The sequence below is a fragment of the Cyanistes caeruleus genome, chromosome 4 (genome assembly GCF_971803275.1).
Source record: "Cyanistes caeruleus chromosome 4, bCyaCae1.hap1.1, whole genome shotgun sequence".
Lineage (NCBI taxonomy): Eukaryota > Metazoa > Chordata > Aves > Passeriformes > Paridae > Cyanistes > Cyanistes caeruleus.
Window position 1 is genome coordinate 63,112,850 of NC_141704.1, and position 21,575 is coordinate 63,134,424.

Consider the following 21,575-nt stretch of genomic DNA (forward strand, 5'->3'; position numbering starts at 1 on the left):
GAATTGGTGGAGATTTTGTGGGACATTCCTGTGAATTGGTAGGGCTTTGAAATGATTTAGGGAGTTTTGTGGGACTTCTCTGGAATTTTGTGGGTTTTTTCTGGAATTGTGTGGGATTCTGAGGAGACTTGAAGAATTTTGAGGAATTTGTTTTAGATTTTGTGGGAATTTGTGGAGATTCTGTGGGATTTTACTGGAATTTGGTGGGCCTTTTCAAGGTCTTTGTGTGGTTTTGAGGAGACTTGAAGAATTTTGAGGATTTTTTCTTAGATTTTGTGGAAACTTGTGGAGGCTTTGTGTGATTTTTGTGTGATTTTGTGGGATATTGAGGCGATTTAGGGATCTTGAGGGATTTTTCATGTATTCTGTGGGAATTTGTGGAGATTTGGTGGGATATTTTTCTAGAATTTGGTCGTGTTTTGAGAATATTTAGGGAATTTTGTGAGATTTTTCCTGGAATTGTGTTGGATACTGGGGAGATTTTGTGGGATGTTTGTGGAACTTTGAGGGACTCTTCTGGAATTTGGTGAGATTCTGTAGAGAACTGAAGAATTATCAGGGATTTTTCCTGTATTCCATGGGAATTTGTGGAGATTTGGTGGGATTTTTGTGGATTTTGGCCGTGTTTTGAGAAGATTTAGGGAATTTTGTGTGATTTTTCTGGGATTTTGTTGGGTATTGAGGACATTTTGTGGGATGTTTCTGGAATTTGGTGGGGCTTTTCAAGAATTTTGTGGTATTTTGAAAAGATTTAGGGAATTTTGTGGTGTTTTTTCTTGAATTTTGTGGGAAACTGTGCTGATTTTATGGGGCGTTTCTGGAATTTGGTCGAGTTTTCAGAAGATTTAGGGATTTTTGTGGGATGTTCTGGGAATTGGTGGAGATTTTGTGGGACATTCCTGTGAATTGGTAGGGTTTTGAAATGATTTAGGGAGTTTTGTGGGACTTCTCTGGAATTTTGTGTGTTTTTTCTGGAATTGTGTGGGATTCTGAGGAGACTTGAAGAATTTTGAGGAATTTGTTTTAGATTTTGTGGGAATTTGTGGAGATTCTGTGGGATTTTACTGGAATTTGGTGGGCCTTTTCAAGGTCTTTGTGTGGTTTTGAGGAGACTTGAAGAATTTTGAGGAATTTTTCTTAGATTTTGTGGAAACTTGTGGAGGCTTTGTGTGATTTTTGTGTGATTTTGTGGGATATTGAGGCGATTTAGGGATCTTGAGGGATTTTTCATGTATTCTGTGGGAATTTGTGGAGATTTGGTGGGATTTTTGTGGATTTTGGCCGCGTTTTGAGAAGATTTAGGGAATTTTGTGGGATTTTTCCTGGAATTGTGTTGGATACTGGGGAGATTTTGTGGGATGTTTGTGGAACTTTGAGGGACTCTTCTGGAATTTTGTGAGATTCTGTAGAGAACGGACGAATTATCAGGGATTTTTCCTGTATTCTGTGGGAATTTGTGGAGATTTGGTGGGATTTTTGTGGATTTTGGCCGTGTTTTGAGAAGATGTAGGGAATTTTGTGTGATTTTTCTGGGATTTTGTTGGGTATTGAGGACATTTTGTGGGATGTTTGTGGAATTTGGTGGGGCTTTTCAAGAATTTTGTGGTATTTTTTTGAAAAGATTTAGGGAATTTTGTGGTGTTTTTTCTTGAATTTTGTGGGAAACTGTGCTTATTTTATGGGGCGTTTCTGGAATTTGGTCGAGTTTTCAGAAGATTTAGGGATTTTTGTGAGATTTTTGTGGGATGTTCTGGGAATTGGTGGAGATTTTGTGGGACATTCCTGTGAATTGGTAGGGTTTTGAAATGATTTAGGGAGTTTTGTGGGACTTCTCTGGAATTTTGTGTTTTTTTTCTGGAATTGTGTGGGATTCTGAGGAGACTTGAAGAATTTTGAGGAATTTGTTTTAGATTTTGTGGGAATTTGTGTAGATTCTGTGGGATTTTACTGGAATTTGGTGGGCCTTTTCAAGGTCTTTGTGTGGTTTTGAGGAGACTTGAAGAATTTTGAGGAATTTTTCTTAGATTTTGTGGAAACTTGTGGAGGCTTTGTGTGATTTTTGTGTGATTTTGTGGGATATTGAGGCGATTTAGGGATCTTGAGGGATTTTTCATGTATTCTGTGGGAATTTGTGGAGATTTGGTGGGATATTTTTCTAGAATTTGGTCGTGTTTTGAGAAGATTTAGGGAATTTTGTGGGATTTTTCCTGGAATTGTGTTGGATACTGGGGAGATTTTGTGGGATGTTTGTGGAACTTTGAGGGACTTTTCTGGAATTTGGTGAGATTCTGTAGAGAACTGACGAATTATCAGGGATTTTTCATGTATTCTGTGGGAATTTGTGGAGATTTGGTGGGATTTTTTTTTTGTGGATTTTGGCCGTGTTTTGAGAAGATTTAGGGAATTTTGTGTGATTTTTCTGGGATTTTGTTGGGTATTGAGGACATTTTGTGGGATGTTTCTGGAATTTGGTGGGGCTTTTCAAGAATTTTGTGGTATTTTGAAAAGATTTAGGGAATTTTGTGGTGTTTTTTCTTGAATTTTGTGGGAAACTGTGCTGATTTTATGGGGCGTTTCTGGAATTTGGTCGAGTTTTCAGAAGATTTAGGGATTTTTGTGAGATTTTTGTGGGATGTTCTGGGAATTGGTGGAGATTTTGTGGGACATTCCTGTGAATTGGTAGGGTTTTGAAATGATTTAGGGAGTTTTGTGGGACTTCTCTGGAATTTTGTGTGTTTTTTCTGGAATTGTGTGGGATTCTGAGGAGACTTGAAAAATTTTGAGGAGTTTGTTTTAGATTTTGTGGGAATTTGTGGAGCTTCTGTTGGATTTTACTGGAATTTGGTGGTCTTTTTCAAGGACTTTCTGTGGTTTTGAGGAGACTTGAAGAATTTTGAGGATTTTTTTTTATATTTTGTGGAAACTTGTGGAGGTTTTGTGTGATTTTTGTGTGATTTTGTGGGATATTGAGGCGATTTAGGGATCTTGAGGGATTTTTCATGTATTTTGTGGGATTTTGTGGAGATTTGGTGGGATATTTTTTTTGTGGATTTTGGCCGTGTTTTGAGAAGATTTAGGGAATTTTGTGTGATTTTTCTGGGATTTTGTTGGGTATTGAGGACATTTTGTGGGATGTTTGTGGAATTTGGTGGGGCTTTTCAAGAATTTTGTGGTATTTTGAAAAGATTTAGGGAATTTTGTGGTGTTTTTTCTTGAATTTTGTGGGAAACTGTGCTGATTTTATGGGGCGTTTCTGGAATTTGGTCGAGTTTTCAGAAGATTTAGGGATTTTTGTGAGATTTTTGTGGGATGTTCTGGGAATTGGTGGAGATTTTGTGGGACATTCCTGTGAATTGGTAGGGTTTTGAAATGATTTAGGGAGTTTTGTGGGACTTCTCTGGAATTTTGTGTGTTTTTTCTGGAATTGTGTGGGATTCTGAGGAGACTTGAAGAATTTTGAGGAATTTGTTTTAGATTTTGTGGGAATTTGTGGAGATTCTGTGGGATTTTACTGGAATTTGGTGGGCCTTTTCAAGGTCTTTGTGTGGTTTTGAGGAGACTTGAAGAATTTTGAGGAATTTTTCTTAGATTTTGTGGAAACTTGTGGAGGCTTTGTGTGATTTTTGTGGGATTTTGTGGGATATTGAGGCGATTTAGGGATCTTGAGGGATTTTTCATGTATTCTGTGGGAATTTGTGGAGATTTGGTGGGATATTTTTCTAGAATTTGGTCGTGTTTTGAGAATATTTAGGGAATTTTGTGGGATTTTTCCTGGAATTGTGTTGGATACTGGGGAGATTTTGTGGGATGTTTGTGGAACTTTGAGGGACTCTTCTGGAATTTGGTGAGATTCTGTAGAGAACTGAAGAATTATCAGGGATTTTTCCTGTATTCCATGGGAATTTGTGGAGATTTGGTGGGATTTTTGTGGATTTTGGCCGTGTTTTGAGAAGATTTAGGGAATTTTGTGTGATTTTTCTGGGATTTTGTTGGGTATTGAGGACATTTTGTGGGATGTTTGTGGAATTTGGTGGGGCTTTTCAAGAATTTTGTGGTATTTTGAAAAGATTTAGGGAATTTTGTGGTGTTTTTTCTTGAATTTTGTGGGAAACTGTGCTGATTTTATGGGGCGTTTCTGGAATTTGGTCGAGTTTTCAGAAGATTTAGGGATTTTTGTGGGATGTTCTGGGAATTGGTGGAGATTTTGTGGGACATTCCTGTGAATTGGTAGGGTTTTGAAATGATTTAGGGAGTTTTGTGGGACTTCTCTGGAATTTTGTGGGTTTTTTCTGGAATTGTGTGGGATTCTGAGGAGACTTGAAGAATTTTGAGGAATTTGTTTTAGATTTTGTGGGAATTTGTGGAGATTCTGTGGGATTTTACTGGAATTTGGTGGGCCTTTTCAAGGTCTTTGTGTGGTTTTGAGGAGACTTGAAGAATTTTGAGGAATTTTTCTTAGATTTTGTGGAAACTTGTGGAGGCTTTGTGTGATTTTTGTGTGATTTTGTGGGATATTGAGGCGATTTAGGGATCTTGAGGGATTTTTCATGTATTCTGTGGGAATTTGTGGAGATTTGGTGGGATTTTTGTGGATTTTGGCCGCGTTTTGAGAAGATTTAGGGAATTTTGTGGGATTTTTCCTGGAATTGTGTTGGATACTGGGGAGATTTTGTGGGATGTTTGTGGAACTTTGAGGGACTCTTCTGGAATTTTGTGAGATTCTGTAGAGAACGGACGAATTATCAGGGATTTTTCCTGTATTCTGTGGGAATTTGTGGAGATTTGGTGGGATTTTTCTGGATTTTGGCCGTGTTTTGAGAAGATGTAGGGAATTTTGTGTGATTTTTCTGGGATTTTGTTGGGTATTGAGGACATTTTGTGGGATGTTTGTAGAATTTGGTGGGGCTTTTCAAGAATTTTGTGGTATTTTGAAAAGATTTAGGGAATTTTGTGGTGTTTTTTCTTGAATTTTGTGGGAAACTGTGCTTATTTTATGGGGCGTTTCTGGAATTTGGTCGAGTTTTCAGAAGATTTAGGGATTTTTGTGAGATTTTTGTGGGATGTTCTGGGAATTGGTGGAGATTTTGTGGGACATTCCTGTGAATTGGTAGGGTTTTGAAATGATTTAGGGAGTTTTGTGGGACTTCTCTGGAATTTTGTGTGTTTTTTCTGGAATTGTGTGGGATTCTGAGGAGACTTGAAAAATTTTGAGGAGTTTGTTTTAGATTTTGTGGGAATTTGTGGAGCTTCTGTTGGATTTTACTGGAATTTGGTGGTCTTTTTCAAGGACTTTCTGTGGTTTTGAGGAGACTTGAAGGATTTTGAGGATTTTTTTTTATATTTTGTGGAAACTTGTGGAGGTTTTGTGTGATTTTTGTGTGATTTTGTGGGATATTGAGGCGATTTAGGGATCTTGAGGGATTTTTCATGTATTTTGTGGGATTTTGTGGAGATTTGGTGGGATATTTTTTTTGTGGATTTTGGCCGTGTTTTGAGAAGATTTCGGGAATTTTGTGTGATTTTTCTGGGATTTTGTTGGGTATTGAGCACATTTTGTGGGAAGTTTCTGGAATTTGGTGGGGCTTTTCAAGAATTTTGTGGTATTTTGAAAAGATTTAGGGAATTTTGTGGTGTTTTTTCTTGAATTTTGTGGGAAACTGTGCTGATTTTATGGGGCGTTTCTGGAATTTGGTCGAGTTTTCAGAAGATTTAGGGATTTTTGTGAGATTTTTGTGGGATGTTCTGGGAATTGGTGGAGATTTTGTGGGACATTCCTGTGAATTGGTAGGGTTTTGAAATGATTTAGGGAGTTTTGTGGGACTTCTCTGGAATTTTGTGTGTTTTTTCTGGAATTGTGTGGGATTCTGAGGAGACTTGAAGAATTTTGAGGAATTTGTTTTAGATTTTGTGGGAATTTGTGTAGATTCTGTGGGATTTTACTGGAATTTGGTGGGCCTTTTCAAGGTCTTTGTGTGGTTTTGAGGAGACTTGAAGAATTTTGAGGAATTTTTCTTAGATTTTGTGGAAACTTGTGGAGGCTTTGTGTGATTTTTGTGTGATTTTGTGGGATATTGAGGCGATTTAGGGATCTTGAGGGATTTTTCATGTATTCTGTGGGAATTTGTGGAGATTTGGTGGGATTTTTGTGGATTTTGGCCGTGTTTTGAGAAGATTTCGGGAATTTTGTGTGATTTTTCTGGGATGTTGTTGGGTATTGAGGACATTTTGTGGGATGTTTGTGGAATTTGGTGGGGCTTTTCAAGAATTTTGTGGTATTTTGAAAAGATTTAGGGAATTTTGTGGTGTTTTTTCTTGAATTTTGTGGGAAACTGTGCTGATTTTATGGGGCGTTTCTGGAATTTGGTCGAGTTTTCAGAAGATTTAGGGATTTTTGTGAGATTTTTGTGGGATGTTCTGGGAATTGGTGGAGATTTTGTGGGACATTCCTGTGAATTGGTAGGGTTTTGAAATGATTTAGGGAGTTTTGTGGGACTTCTCTGGAATTTTGTGGTTTTTTTCTGGAATTGTGTGGGATTCTGAGGAGAGTTGAAGAATTTTGAGGAATTTGTTTTAGATTTTGTGGGAATTTGTGTAGATTCTGTGGGATTTTACTGGAATTTGGTGGGCCTTTTCAAGGTCTTTGTGTGGTTTTGAGGAGACTTGAAGAATTTTGAGGAATTTTTCTTAGATTTTGTGGAAACTTGTGGAGGCTTTGTGTGATTTTTGTGGGATTTTGTGGGATATTGAGGCGATTTAGGGATCTTGAGGGATTTTTCATGTATTCTGTGGGAATTTGTGGAGATTTGGTGGGATTTTTGTGGATTTTGGCCGCGTTTTGAGAAGATTTAGGGAATTTTGTGGGATTTTTCCTGGAATTGTGTTGGATACTGGGGAGATTTTGTGGGATGTTTGTGGAACTTTGAGGGACTCTTCTGGAATTTGGTGAGATTCTGTAGAGAACGGACGAATTATCAGGGATTTTTCCTGTATTCTGTGGGAATTTGTGGAGATTTGGTGGGATTTTTGTGGATTTTGGCCGTGTTTTGAGAAGATGTAGGGAATTTTGTGTGATTTTTCTGGGATTTTGTTGGGTATTGAGGACATTTTGTGGGATGTTTGTGGAATTTGGTGGGGCTTTTCAAGAATTTTGTGGTATTTTGAAAAGATTTAGGGAATTTTGTGGTTTTTTTTCTTGAATTTTGTGGGAAACTGTGCTTATTTTATGGGGCGTTTCTGGAATTTGGTCGAGTTTTCAGAAGATTTAGGGATTTTTGTGAGATTTTTGTGGGATGTTCTGGGAATTGGTGGAGATTTTGTGGGACATTCCTGTGAATTGGTAGGGTTTTGAAATGATTTAGGGAGTTTTGTGGGACTTCTCTGGAATTTTTTTTTTTTTTCTGGAATTGTGTGGGATTCTGAGGAGACTTGAAGAATTTTGAGGAATTTGTTTTAGATTTTGTGGGAATTTGTGTAGATTCTGTGGGATTTTACTGGAATTTGGTGGGCCTTTTCAAGGTCTTTGTGTGGTTTTGAGGAGACTTGAAGAATTTTGAGGAATTTTTCTTAGATTTTGTGGAAACTTGTGGAGGCTTTGTGTGATTTTTGTGTGATTTTGTGGGATATTGAGGCGATTTAGGGATCTTGAGGGATTTTTCATGTATTCTGTGGGAATTTGTGGAGATTTGGTGGGATATTTTTCTAGAATTTGGTCGTGTTTTGAGAAGATTTAGGGAATTTTGTGGGATTTTTCCTGGAATTGTGTTGGATACTGGGGAGATTTTGTGGGATGTTTGTGGAACTTCGAGGGACTTTTCTTTAATTTGGTGAGATTCTGTAGAGAACTGACGAATTATCAGGGATTTTTCATGTATTCTGTGGGAATTTGTGGAGATTTGGTGGGATTTTTGTGGATTTTGGCCGTGTTTTGAGAAGATTTAGGGAATTTTGTGTGATTTTTCTGGGATTTTGTTGGGTATTGAGGACATTTTGTGGGATGTTTGTGGAATTTGGTGGGGCTTTTCAAGAATTTTGTGGTATTTTTTTGAAAAGATTTAGGGAATTTTGTGGTGTTTTTTCTTGAATTTTGTGGGAAACTGTGCTGATTTTATGGGGCGTTTCTGGAATTTGGTCGAGTTTTCAGAAGATTTAGGGATTTTTGTGAGATTTTTGTGGGATGTTCTGGGAATTGGTGGAGATTTTGTGGGACATTCCTGTGAATTGGTAGGGTTTTGAAATGATTTAGGGAGTTTTGTGGGACTTCTCTGGAATTTTGTGTGTTTTTTCTGGAATTGTGTGGGATTCTGAGGAGACTTGAAAAATTTTGAGGAATTTGTTTTAGATTTTGTGGGAATTTGTGGAGCTTCTGTTGGATTTTACTGGAATTTGGTGGGCCTTTTCAAGGTCTTTGTGTGGTTTTGAGGAGACTTGAAGAATTTTGAGGAATTTTTCTTAGATTTTGTGGAAACTTGTGGAGGCTTTGTGTGATTTTTGTGTGATTTTGTGGGATATTGAGGCGATTTAGGGATCTTGAGGGATTTTTCATGTATTCTGTGGGAATTTGTGGAGATTTGGTGGGATTTTTGTGGATTTTGGCCGTGTTTTGAGAAGATTTAGGGAATTTTGTGGGATTTTTCCTGGAATTGTGTTGGATACTGGGGAGATTTTGTGGGATGTTTGTGGAACTTCGAGGGACTTTTCTGGAATTTGGTGAGATTCTGTAGAGAACTGACGAATTATCAGGGATTTTTCCTGTATTCTGTGGGAATTTGTGGAGATTTGGTGGTATTTTTGTGGATTTTGGCCGTGTTTTGAGAAGATTTAGGGAATTTTGTGTGATTTTTCTGGGATTTTGTTGGGTATTGAGGACATTTTGTGGGATGTTTCTGGAATTTGGTGGGGCTTTTCAAGAATTTTGTGGTATTTTGAAAAGATTTAGGGAATTTTGTGGTGTTTTTTCTTGAATTTTGTGGGAAACTGTGCTGATTTTATGGGGCGTTTCTGGAATTTGGTCGAGTTTTCAGAAGATTTAGGGATTTTTGTGGGATGTTCTGGGAATTGGTGGAGATTTTGTGGGACATTCCTGTGAATTGGTAGGGTTTTGAAATGATTTAGGGAGTTTTGTGGGACTTCTCTGGAATTTTGTGTGTTTTTTCTGGAATTGTGTGGGATTCTGAGGAGACTTGAAAAATTTTGAGGAATTTGTTTTAGATTTTGTGGGAATTTGTGGAGCTTCTGTTGGATTTTACTGGAATTTGGTGGTCTTTTTCAAGGACTTTCTGTGGTTTTGAGGAGACTTGAAGAATTTTGAGGATTTTTTTTTATATTTTGTGGAAACTTGTGGAGGTTTTGTGTGATTTTTGTGTGATTTTGTGGGATATTGAGGCGATTTAGGGATCTTGAGGGATTTTTCATGTATTTTGTGGGATTTTGTGGAGATTTGGTGGGATATTTTTTTTGTGGATTTTGGCCGTGTTTTGAGAAGATTTAGGGAATTTTGTGTGATTTTTCTGGGATTTTGTTGGGTATTGAGGACATTTTGTGGGATGTTTCTGGAATTTGGTGGGGCTTTTCAAGAATTTTGTGGTATTTTGAAAAGATTTAGGGAATTTTGTGGTGTTTTTTCTTGAATTTTGTGGGAAACTGTGCTGATTTTATGGGGCGTTTCTGGAATTTGGTCGAGTTTTCAGAAGATTTAGGGATTTTTGTGGGATGTTCTGGGAATTGGTGGAGATTTTGTGGGACATTCCTGTGAATTGGTAGGGTTTTGAAATGATTTAGGGAGTTTTGTGGGACTTCTCTGGAATTTTGTGTTTTTTTTCTGGAATTGTGTGGGATTCTGAGGAGACTTGAAGAATTTTGAGGAATTTGTTTTAGATTTTGTGGGAATTTGTGGAGATTCTGTGGGATTTTACTGGAATTTGGTGGGCCTTTTCAAGGTCTTTGTGTGGTTTTGAGGAGACTTGAAGAATTTTGAGGAATTTTTCTTAGATTTTGTGGAAACTTGTGGAGGCTTTGTGTGATTTTTGTGTGATTTTGTGGGATATTGAGGCGATTTAGGGATCTTGAGGGATTTTTCATGTATTCTGTGGGAATTTGTGGAGATTTGGTGGGATTTTTGTGGATTTTGGCCGTGTTTTGAGAAGATTTAGGGAATTTTGTGGGATTTTTCCTGGAATTGTGTTGGATACTGGGGAGATTTTGTGGGATGTTTGTGGAACTTCGAGGGACTTTTCTTTAATTTGGTGAGATTCTGTAGAGAACTGACGAATTATCAGGGATTTTTCATGTATTCTGTGGGAATTTGTGGAGATTTGGTGGGATTTTTGTGGATTTTGGCCGTGTTTTGAGAAGATTTAGGGAATTTTGTGTGATTTTTCTGGGATTTTGTTGGGTATTGAGGACATTTTGTGGGATGTTTGTGGAATTTGGTGGGGCTTTTCAAGAATTTTGTGGTATTTTTTTGAAAAGATTTAGGGAATTTTGTGGTGTTTTTTCTTGAATTTTGTGGGAAACTGTGCTGATTTTATGGGGCGTTTCTGGAATTTGGTCGAGTTTTCAGAAGATTTAGGGATTTTTGTGAGATTTTTGTGGGATGTTCTGGGAATTGGTGGAGATTTTGTGGGACATTCCTGTGAATTGGTAGGGTTTTGAAATGATTTAGGGAGTTTTGTGGGACTTCTCTGGAATTTTGTGTGTTTTTTCTGGAATTGTGTGGGATTCTGAGGAGACTTGAAAAATTTTGAGGAATTTGTTTTAGATTTTGTGGGAATTTGTGGAGCTTCTGTTGGATTTTACTGGAATTTGGTGGGCCTTTTCAAGGTCTTTGTGTGGTTTTGAGGAGACTTGAAGAATTTTGAGGAATTTTTCTTAGATTTTGTGGAAACTTGTGGAGGCTTTGTGTGATTTTTGTGTGATTTTGTGGGATATTGAGGCGATTTAGGGATCTTGAGGGATTTTTCATGTATTCTGTGGGAATTTGTGGAGATTTGGTGGGATTTTTGTGGATTTTGGCCGTGTTTTGAGAAGATTTAGGGAATTTTGTGGGATTTTTCCTGGAATTGTGTTGGATACTGGGGAGATTTTGTGCGATGTTTGTGGAACTTCGAGGGACTTTTCTGGAATTTGGTGAGATTCTGTAGAGAACTGACGAATTATCAGGGATTTTTCCTGTATTCTGTGGGAATTTGTGGAGATTTGGTGGGATTTTTGTGGATTTTGGCCGTGTTTTGAGAAGATTTAGGGAATTTTGTGTGATTTTTCTGGGATTTTGTTGTGTATTGAGGACATTTTGTGGGATGTTTCTGGAATTTGGTGGGGCTTTTCAAGAATTTTGTGGTATTTTGAAAAGATTTAGGGAATTTTGTGGTGTTTTTTCTTGAATTTTGTGGGAAACTGTGCTGATTTTATGGGGCGTTTCTGGAATTTGGTCGAGTTTTCAGAAGATTTAGGGATTTTTGTGGGATGTTCTGGGAATTGGTGGAGATTTTGTGGGACATTCCTGTGAATTGGTAGGGTTTTGAAATGATTTAGGGAGTTTTGTGGGACTTCTCTGGAATTTTGTGTGTTTTTTCTGGAATTGTGTGGGATTCTGAGGAGACTTGAAAAATTTTGAGGAATTTGTTTTAGATTTTGTGGGAATTTGTGGAGCTTCTGTTGGATTTTACTGGAATTTGGTGGTCTTTTTCAAGGACTTTCTGTGGTTTTGAGGAGACTTGAAGAATTTTGAGGATTTTTTTTTATATTTTGTGGAAACTTGTGGAGGTTTTGTGTGATTTTTGTGTGATTTTGTGGGATATTGAGGCGATTTAGGGATCTTGAGGGATTTTTCATGTATTTTGTGGGATTTTGTGGAGATTTGGTGGGATATTTTTTTTGTGGATTTTGGCCGTGTTTTGAGAAGATTTAGGGAATTTTGTGTGATTTTTCTGGGATTTTGTTGGGTATTGAGGACATTTTGTGGGATGTTTCTGGAATTTGGTGGGGCTTTTCAAGAATTTTGTGGTATTTTGAAAAGATTTAGGGAATTTTGTGGTGTTTTTTCTTGAATTTTGTGGGAAACTGTGCTGATTTTATGGGGCGTTTCTGGAATTTGGTCGAGTTTTCAGAAGATTTAGGGATTTTTGTGGGATGTTCTGGGAATTGGTGGAGATTTTGTGGGACATTCCTGTGAATTGGTAGGGTTTTGAAATGATTTAGGGAGTTTTGTGGGACTTCTCTGGAATTTTGTGGGTTTTTTCTGGAATTGTGTGGGATTCTGAGGAGACTTGAAGAATTTTGAGGAATTTGTTTTAGATTTTGTGGGAATTTGTGTAGATTCTGTGGGATTTTACTGGAATTTGGTGGGCCTTTTCAAGGTCTTTGTGTGGTTTTGAGGAGACTTGAAGAATTTTGAGGAATTTTTCTTAGATTTTGTGGAAACTTGTGGAGGCTTTGTGTGATTTTTGTGTGATTTTGTGGGATATTGAGGCGATTTAGGGATCTTGAGGGATTTTTCATGTATTCTGTGGGAATTTGTGGAGATTTGGTGGGATTTTTGTGGATTTTGGCCGCGTTTTGAGAAGATTTAGGGAATTTTGTGGGATTTTTCCTGGAATTGTGTTGGATACTGGGGAGATTTTGTGGGATGTTTGTGGAACTTTGAGGGACTCTTCTGGAATTTTGTGAGATTCTGTAGAGAACGGACGAATTATCAGGGATTTTTCCTGTATTCTGTGGGAATTTGTGGAGATTTGGTGGGATTTTTGTGGATTTTGGCCGTGTTTTGAGAAGATGTAGGGAATTTTGTGTGATTTTTCTGGGATTTTGTTGGGTATTGAGGACATTTTGTGGGATGTTTGTGGAATTTGGTGGGGCTTTTCAAGAATTTTGTGGTATTTTGAAAAGATTTAGGGAATTTTGTGGTGTTTTTTCTTGAATTTTGTGGGAAACTGTGCTTATTTTATGGGGCGTTTCTGGAATTTGGTCGAGTTTTCAGAAGATTTAGGGATTTTTGTGAGATTTTTGTGGGATGTTCTGGGAATTGGTGGAGATTTTCTGGGACATTCCTGTGAATTGGTAGGGTTTTGAAATGATTTAGGGAGTTTTGTGGGACTTCTCTGGAATTTTGTGTTTTTTTTCTGGAATTGTGTGGGATTCTGAGGAGACTTGAAGAATTTTGAGGAATTTGTTTTAGATTTTGTGGGAATTTGTGTAGATTCTGTGGGATTTTACTGGAATTTGGTGGGCCTTTTCAAGGTCTTTGTGTGGTTTTGAGGAGACTTGAAGAATTTTGAGGAATTTTTCTTAGATTTTGTGGAAACTTGTGGAGGCTTTGTGTGATTTTTGTGTGATTTTGTGGGATATTGAGGCGATTTAGGGATCTTGAGGGATTTTTCATGTATTCTGTGGGAATTTGTGGAGATTTGGTGGGATTTTTGTGGATTTTGGCCGTGTTTTGAGAAGATTTCGGGAATTTTGTGTGATTTTTCTGGGATTTTGTTGGGTATTGAGGACATTTTGTGGGATGTTTGTGGAATTTGGTGGGGCTTTTCAAGAATTTTGTGGTATTTTGAAAAGATTTAGGGAATTTTGTGGTGTTTTTTCTTGAATTTTGTGGGAAACTGTGCTGATTTTATGGGGCGTTTCTGGAATTTGGTCGAGTTTTCAGAAGATTTAGGGATTTTTGTGAGATTTTTGTGGGATGTTCTGGGAATTGGTGGAGATTTTGTGGGACATTCCTGTGAATTGGTAGGGTTTTGAAATGATTTAGGGAGTTTTGTGGGACTTCTCTGGAATTTTGTGTGTTTTTTCTGGAATTGTGTGGGATTCTGAGGAGACTTGAAGAATTTTGAGGAATTTGTTTTAGATTTTGTGGGAATTTGTGGAGATTCTGTGGGATTTTACTGGAATTTGGTGGGCCTTTTCAAGGTCTTTGTGTGGTTTTGAGGAGACTTGAAGAATTTTGAGGAATTTTTCTTAGATTTTGTGGAAACTTGTGGAGGCTTTGTGTGATTTTTGTGGGATTTTGTGGGATATTGAGGCGATTTAGGGATCTTGAGGGATTTTTCATGTATTCTGTGGGAATTTGTGGAGATTTGGTGGGATATTTTTCTAGAATTTGGTCGTGTTTTGAGAATATTTAGGGAATTTTGTGGGATTTTTCCTGGAATTGTGTTGGATACTGGGGAGATTTTGTGGGATGTTTGTGGAACTTTGAGGGACTCTTCTGGAATTTGGTGAGATTCTGTAGAGAACTGAAGAATTATCAGGGATTTTTCCTGTATTCCATGGGAATTTGTGGAGATTTGGTGGGATTTTTGTGGATTTTGGCCGTGTTTTGAGAAGATTTAGGGAATTTTGTGTGATTTTTCTGGGATTTTGTTGGGTATTGAGGACATTTTGTGGGATGTTTGTGGAATTTGGTGGGGCTTTTCAAGAATTTTGTGGTATTTTGAAAAGATTTAGGGAATTTTGTGGTGTTTTTTCTTGAATTTTGTGGGAAACTGTGCTGATTTTATGGGGCGTTTCTGGAATTTGGTCGAGTTTTCAGAAGATTTAGGGATTTTTGTGGGATGTTCTGGGAATTGGTGGAGATTTTGTGGGACATTCCTGTGAATTGGTAGGGTTTTGAAATGATTTAGGGAGTTTTGTGGGACTTCTCTGGAATTTTGTGGGTTTTTTCTGGAATTGTGTGGGATTCTGAGGAGACTTGAAGAATTTTGAGGAATTTGTTTTAGATTTTGTGGGAATTTGTGGAGATTCTGTGGGATTTTACTGGAATTTGGTGGGCCTTTTCAAGGTCTTTGTGTGGTTTTGAGGAGACTTGAAGAATTTTGAGGAATTTTTCTTAGATTTTGTGGAAACTTGTGGAGGCTTTGTGTGATTTTTGTGTGATTTTGTGGGATATTGAGGCGATTTAGGGATCTTGAGGGATTTTTCATGTATTCTGTGGGAATTTGTGGAGATTTGGTGGGATTTTTGTGGATTTTGGCCGCGTTTTGAGAAGATTTAGGGAATTTTGTGGGATTTTTCCTGGAATTGTGTTGGATACTGGGGAGATTTTGTGGGATGTTTGTGGAACTTTGAGGGACTCTTCTGGAATTTTGTGAGATTCTGTAGAGAACGGACGAATTATCAGGGATTTTTCCTGTATTCTGTGGGAATTTGTGGAGATTTGGTGGGATTTTTGTGGATTTTGGCCGTGTTTTGAGAAGATGTAGGGAATTTTGTGTGATTTTTCTGGGATTTTGTTGGGTATTGAGGACATTTTGTGGGATGTTTGTGGAATTTGGTGGGGCTTTTCAAGAATTTTGTGGTATTTTGAAAAGATTTAGGGAATTTTGTGGTGTTTTTTCTTGAATTTTGTGGGAAACTGTGCTGATTTTATGGGGTGTTTCTGGAATTTGGTCGAGTTTTCAGAAGATTTAGGGATTTTTGTGAGATTTTTGTGGGATGTTCTGGGAATTGGTGGAGATTTTGTGGGACATTCCTGTGAATTGGTAGGGTTTTGAAATGATTTAGGGAGTTTTGTGGGACTTCTCTGGAATTTTGTGTGTTTTTTCTGGAATTGTGTGGGATTCTGAGGAGACTTGAAGAATTTTGAGGAATTTGTTTTAGATTTTGTGGGAATTTGTGGAGATTCTGTGGGATTTTACTGGAATTTGGTGGGCCTTTTCAAGGTCTTTGTGTGGTTTTGAGGAGACTTGAAGAATTTTGAGGAATTTTTCTTAGATTTTGTGGAAACTTGTGGAGGCTTTGTGTGATTTTTGTGTGATTTTGTGGGATATTGAGGCGATTTAGGGATCTTGAGGGATTTTTCATGTATTCTGTGGGAATTTGTGGAGATTTGGTGGGATTTTTGTGGATTTTGGCCGTGTTTTGAGAAGATTTAGGGAATTTTGTGGGATTTTTCCTGGAATTGTGTTGGATACTGGGGAGATTTTGTGGGATGTTTGTGGAACTTTGAGGGACTCCTCTGGAATTTTGTGAGATTCTGTAGAGAACGGACGAATTATCAGGGATTTTTCCTGTATTCTGTGGGAATTTGTGGAGATTTGGTGGGATTTTTGTGGATTTTGGCCGTGTTTTGAGAAGATTTAGGGAATTTTGTGTGATTTTTCTGGGATTTTGTTGGGTATTGAGGACATTTTGTGGGATGTTTGTGGAATTTGGTGGGGCTTTTCAAGAATTTTGTGGTATTTTGAAAAGATTTAGGGAATTTTGTGGTGTTTTTTCTTGAATTTTGTGGGAAACTGTGCTGATTTTATGGGGCGTTTCTGGAATTTGGTCGAGTTTTCAGAAGATTTAGGGATTTTTGTGAGATTTCTGTGGGATGTTCTGGGAATTGGTGGAGATTTTGTGGGACATTCCTGTGAATTGGTAGGGTTTTGAAATGATTTAGGGAGTTTTGTGGGACTTCTCTGGAATTTTGTGGGTTTTTTCTGGAATTGTGTGGGATTCTGAGGAGACTTGAAGAATTTTGAGGAATTTGTTTTAGATTTTGTGGGAATTTGTGGAGATTCTGTGGGATTTTACTGGAATTTGGTGGGCCTTTTCAAGGTCTTTGTGTGGTTTTGAGGAGACTTGAAGAATTTTGAGGAATTTTTCTTAGATTTTGTGGAAACTTGTGGAGGCTTTGTGTGATTTTTGTGGGATTTTGTGGGATATTGAGGCGATTTAGGGATCTTGAGGGATTTTTCATGTATTCTGTGGGAATTTGTGGAGATTTGGTGGGATTTTTGTGGATTTTGGCCGTGTTTTGAGAAGATTTAGGGAATTTTGTGGGATTTTTCCTGGAATTGTGTTGGATACTGGGGAGATTTTGTGGGATGTTTGTGGAACTTTGAGGGACTCTTCTGGAATTTTGTGAGATTCTGTAGAGAACGGACGAATTATCAGGGATTTTTCCTGTATTCTGTGGGAATTTGTGGAGATTTGGTGGGATTTTTGTGGATTTTGGCCGTGTTTTGAGAAGATTTAGGGAATTTTGTGTGATTTTTCTGGGATTTTGTTGGGTATTGAGGACATTTTGTGGGATGTTTGTGGAATTTGGTGGGGCTTTTCAAGAATTTTGTGGTATTTTGAAAAGATTTAGGGAATTTTGTGGTGTTTTTTCTTGAATTTTGTGGGAAACTGTGCTGATTTTATGGGGCGTTTCTGGAATTTGGTCGAGTTTTCAGAAGATTTAGGGATTTTTGTGAGATTTCTGTGGGATGTTCTGGGAATTGGTGGAGATTTTGTGGGACATTCCTGTGAATTGGTAGGGTTTTGAAATGATTTAGGGAGTTTTGTGGGACTTCTCTGGAATTTTGTGGGTTTTTTCTGGAATTGTGTGGGATTCTGAGGAGACTTGAAGAATTTTGAGGAATTTGTTTTAGATTTTGTGGGAATTTGTGGAGATTCTGTGGGATTTTACTGGAATTTGGTGGGCCTTTTCAAGGTCTTTGTGTGGTTTTGAGGAGACTTGAAGAATTTTGAGGATTTTTTCTTAGATTTTGTGGAAACTTGTGGAGGCTTTGTGTGATTTTTGTGTGATTTTGTGGGATATTGAGGCGATTTAGGGATCTTGAGGGATTTTTCATGTATTTTGTGGGATTTTGTGGAGATTTGGTGGGATATTTTTTTTGTGGATTTTGGCCGTGTTTTGAGAAGATTTAGGGAATTTTGTGGGATTTTTCCTGGAATTGTGTTGGATACTGGGGAGATTTTGTGGGATGTTTGTGGAACTTTGAGGGACTCTTCTGGAATTTTGTGAGATTCTGTAGAGAACGGACGAATTATCAGGGATTTTTCCTGTATTCTGTGGGAATTTGTGGAGATTTGGTGGGATTTTTGTGGATTTTGGCCGTGTTTTGAGAAGATTTAGGGAATTTTGTGTGATTTTTCTGGGATTTTGTTGGGTATTGAGGACATTTTGTGGGATGTTTGTGGAATTTGGTGGGGCTTTTCAAGAATTTTGTGGTATTTTTTTGAAAAGATTTAGGGAATTTTGTGGTGTTTTTTCTTGAATTTTGTGGGAAACTGTGCTGATTTTATGGGGCGTTTCTGGAATTTGGTCGAGTTTTCAGAAGATTTAGGGATTTTTGTGAGATTTTTGTGGGATGTTCTGGGAATTGGTGGAGATTTTGTGGGACATTCCTGTGAATTGGTAGGGTTTTGAAATGATTTAGGGAGTTTTGTGGGACTTCTCTGGAATTTTGTGGGTTTTTTCTGGAATTGTGTGGGATTCTGAGGAGACTTGAAGAATTTTGAGGAATTTGTTTTAGATTTTGTGGGAATTTGTGGAGATTCTGTGGGATTTTACTGGAATTTGGTGGGCCTTTTCAAGGTCTTTGTGTGGTTTTGAGGAGACTTGAAGAATTTTGAGGAATTTTTCTTAGATTTTGTGGAAACTTGTGGAGGCTTTGTGTGATTTTTGTGTGATTTTGTGGGATATTGAGGCGATTTAGGGATCTTGAGGGATTTTTCATGTATTCTGTGGGAATTTGTGGAGATTTGGTGGGATTTTTGTGGATTTTGGCCGTGTTTTGAGAAGATTTAGGGAATTTTGTGGGATTTTTCCTGGAATTGTGTTGGATACTGGGGAGATTTTGTGGGATGTTTGTGGAACTTTGAGGGACTCTTCTGGAATTTTGTGAGATTCTGTAGAGAACGGACGAATTATCAGGGATTTTTCCTGTATTCTGTGGGAATTTGTGGAGATTTGGTGGGATTTTTGTGGATTTTGGCCGTGTTTTGAGAAGATTTAGGGAATTTTGTGTGATTTTTCTGGGATTTTGTTGGGTATTGAGGACATTTTGTGGGATGTTTGTGGAATTTGGTGGGGCTTTTCAAGAATTTTGTGGTATTTTGAAAAGATTTAGGGAATTTTGTGGTGTTTTTTCTTGAATTTTGTGGGAAACTGTGCTGATTTTATGGGGCGTTTCTGGAATTTGGTCGAGTTTTCAGAAGATTTAGGGATTTTTGTGAGATTTTTGTGGGATGTTCTGGGAATTGGTGGAGATTTTGTGGGACATTCCTGTGAATTGGTAGGGTTTTGAAATGATTTAGGGAGTTTTGTGGGACTTCTCTGGAATTTTGTGGGTTTTTTCTGGAATTGTGTGGGATTCTGAGGAGACTTGAAGAATTTTGAGGAATTTGTTTTAGATTTTGTGGGAATTTGTGGAGATTCTGTGGGATTTTACTGGAATTTGGTGGGCCTTTTCAAGGTCTTTGTGTGGTTTTGAGGAGACTTGAAGAATTTTGAGGAATTTTTCTTAGATTTTGTGGAAACTTGTGGAGGCTTTGTGTGATTTTTGTGTGATTTTGTGGGATATTGAGGCGATTTAGGGATCTTGAGGGATTTTTCATGTATTCTGTGGGAATTTGTGGAGATTTGGTGGGATATTTTCCTAGAATTTGGTCGTGTTTTGAGAAGATTTAGGGAATTTTGTGGGATTTTTCCTGGAATTTTGTTGGATACTGGGGAGATTTTGTGGGATGTTTGTGGAACTTCGAGGGACTTTTCTGGAATTTGGTGAGATTCTGTAGAGAACTGAAGAATTATCAGGGATTTTTCCTGTATTCTGTGGGAATTTGTGGAGATTTGGTGGGATTTTTTTTTTGTGGATTTTGGCCGTGTTTTGAGAAGATTTAGGGAATTTTGTGTGATTTTTCTGGGATTTTGTTGGGTATTGAGGACATTTTGTGGGATGTTTGTGGAATTTGGTGGGGCTTTTCAAGAATTTTGTGGTATTTTGAAAAGATTTAGGGAATTTTGTGGTGTTTTTTCTTGAATTTTGTGGGAAACTGTGCTGATTTTATGGGGCGTTTCTGGAATTTGGTCGAGTTTTCAGAAGATTTAGGGATTTTTGTGAGATTTTTGTGGGATGTTCTGGGAATTGGTGGAGATTTTGTGGGACATTCCTGTGAATTGGTAGGGTTTTGAAATGATTTAGGGAGTTTTGTGGGACTTCTCTGGAATTTTGTGGGTTTTTTCTGGAATTGTGTGGGATTCTGAGGAGACTTGAAGAATTTTGAGGAATTTGTTTTAGATTTTGTGGGAATTTGTGGAGATTCTGTGGGATTTTACTGGAATTTGGTGGGCCTTTTCAAGGTCTTTGTGTGGTTTTGAGGAGACTTGAAGAATTTTGAGGAATTTTTCTTAGATTTTGTGGAAACTTGTGGAGGCTTTGTGTGATTTTTGTGTGATTTTGTGGGATATTGAGGCGATTTAGGGATCTTGAGGGATTTTTCATGTATTCTGTGGGAATTTGTGGAGATTTGGTGGGATTTTTGTGGATTTTGGCCGTGTTTTGAGAAGATTTAGGGAATTTTGTGGGATTTTTCCTGGAATTGTGTTGGATACTGGGGAGATTTTGTGGGATGTTTGTGGAACTTTGAGGGACTCTTCTGGAATTTTGTGAGATTCTGTAGAGAACGGACGAATTATCAGGGATTTTTCCTGTATTCTGTGGGAATTTGTGGAGATTTGGTGGGATTTTTGTGGATTTTGGCCGTGTTTTGAGAAGATTTAGGGAATTTTGTGTGATTTTTCTGGGATTTTGTTGGGTATTGAGGACATTTTGTGGGATGTTTGTGGAATTTGGTGGGGCTTTTCAAGAATTTTGTGGTATTTTGAAAAGATTTAGGGAATTTTGTGGTGTTTTTTCTTGAATTTTGTGGGAAACTGTGCTGATTTTATGGAGCGTTTCTGGAATTTGGTCGAGTTTTCAGAAGATTTAGGGATTTTTGTGAGATTTTTGTGGGATGTTCTGGGAATTGGTGGAGATTTTGTGGGACATTCCTGTGAATTGGTAGGGTTTTGAAATGATTTAGGGAGTTTTGTGGGACTTCTCTGGAATTTTGTGGGTTTTTTCTGGAATTGTGTGGGATTCTGAGGAGACTTGAAGAATTTTGAGGAATTTGTTTTAGATTTTGTGGGAATTTGTGGAGATTCTGTGGGATTTTACTGGAATTTGGTGGGCCTTTTCAAGGTCTTTGTGTGGTTTTGAGGAGACTTGAAGAATTTTGAGGAATTTTTCTTAGATTTTGTGGAAACTTGTGGAGGCTTTGTGTGATTTTTGTGTGATTTTGTGGGATATTGAGGCGATTTAGGGATCTTGAGGGATTTTTCATGTATTTTGTGGGATTTTGTGGAGATTTGGTGGGATATTTTTTTTGTGGATTTTGGCCGTGTTTTGAGAAGATTTAGGGAATTTTGTGGGATTTTTCCTGGAATTTTGTTGGATACTGGGGAGATTTTGTGGGATGTTTTTGGAACTTCGAGGGACTTTTCTGGAATTTGGTGAGATTCTGTAGAGAACTGACGAATTATCAGGGATTTTTCATGTATTCTGTGGGAATTTGTGGAGATTTGGTGGGATTTTTGTGGATTTTGGCCGTGTTTTGAGAAGATTTAGGGAATTTTGTGTGATTTTTCTGGGATTTTGTTGGGTATTGAGGACATTTTGTGGGATGTTTGTGGAATTTGGTGGGGCTTTTCAAGAATTTTGTGGTATTTTGAAAAGATTTAGGGAATTTTGTGGTGTTTTTTCTTGAATTTTGTGGGAAACTGTGCTGATTTTATGGGGCGTTTCTGGAATTTGGTCGAGTTTTCA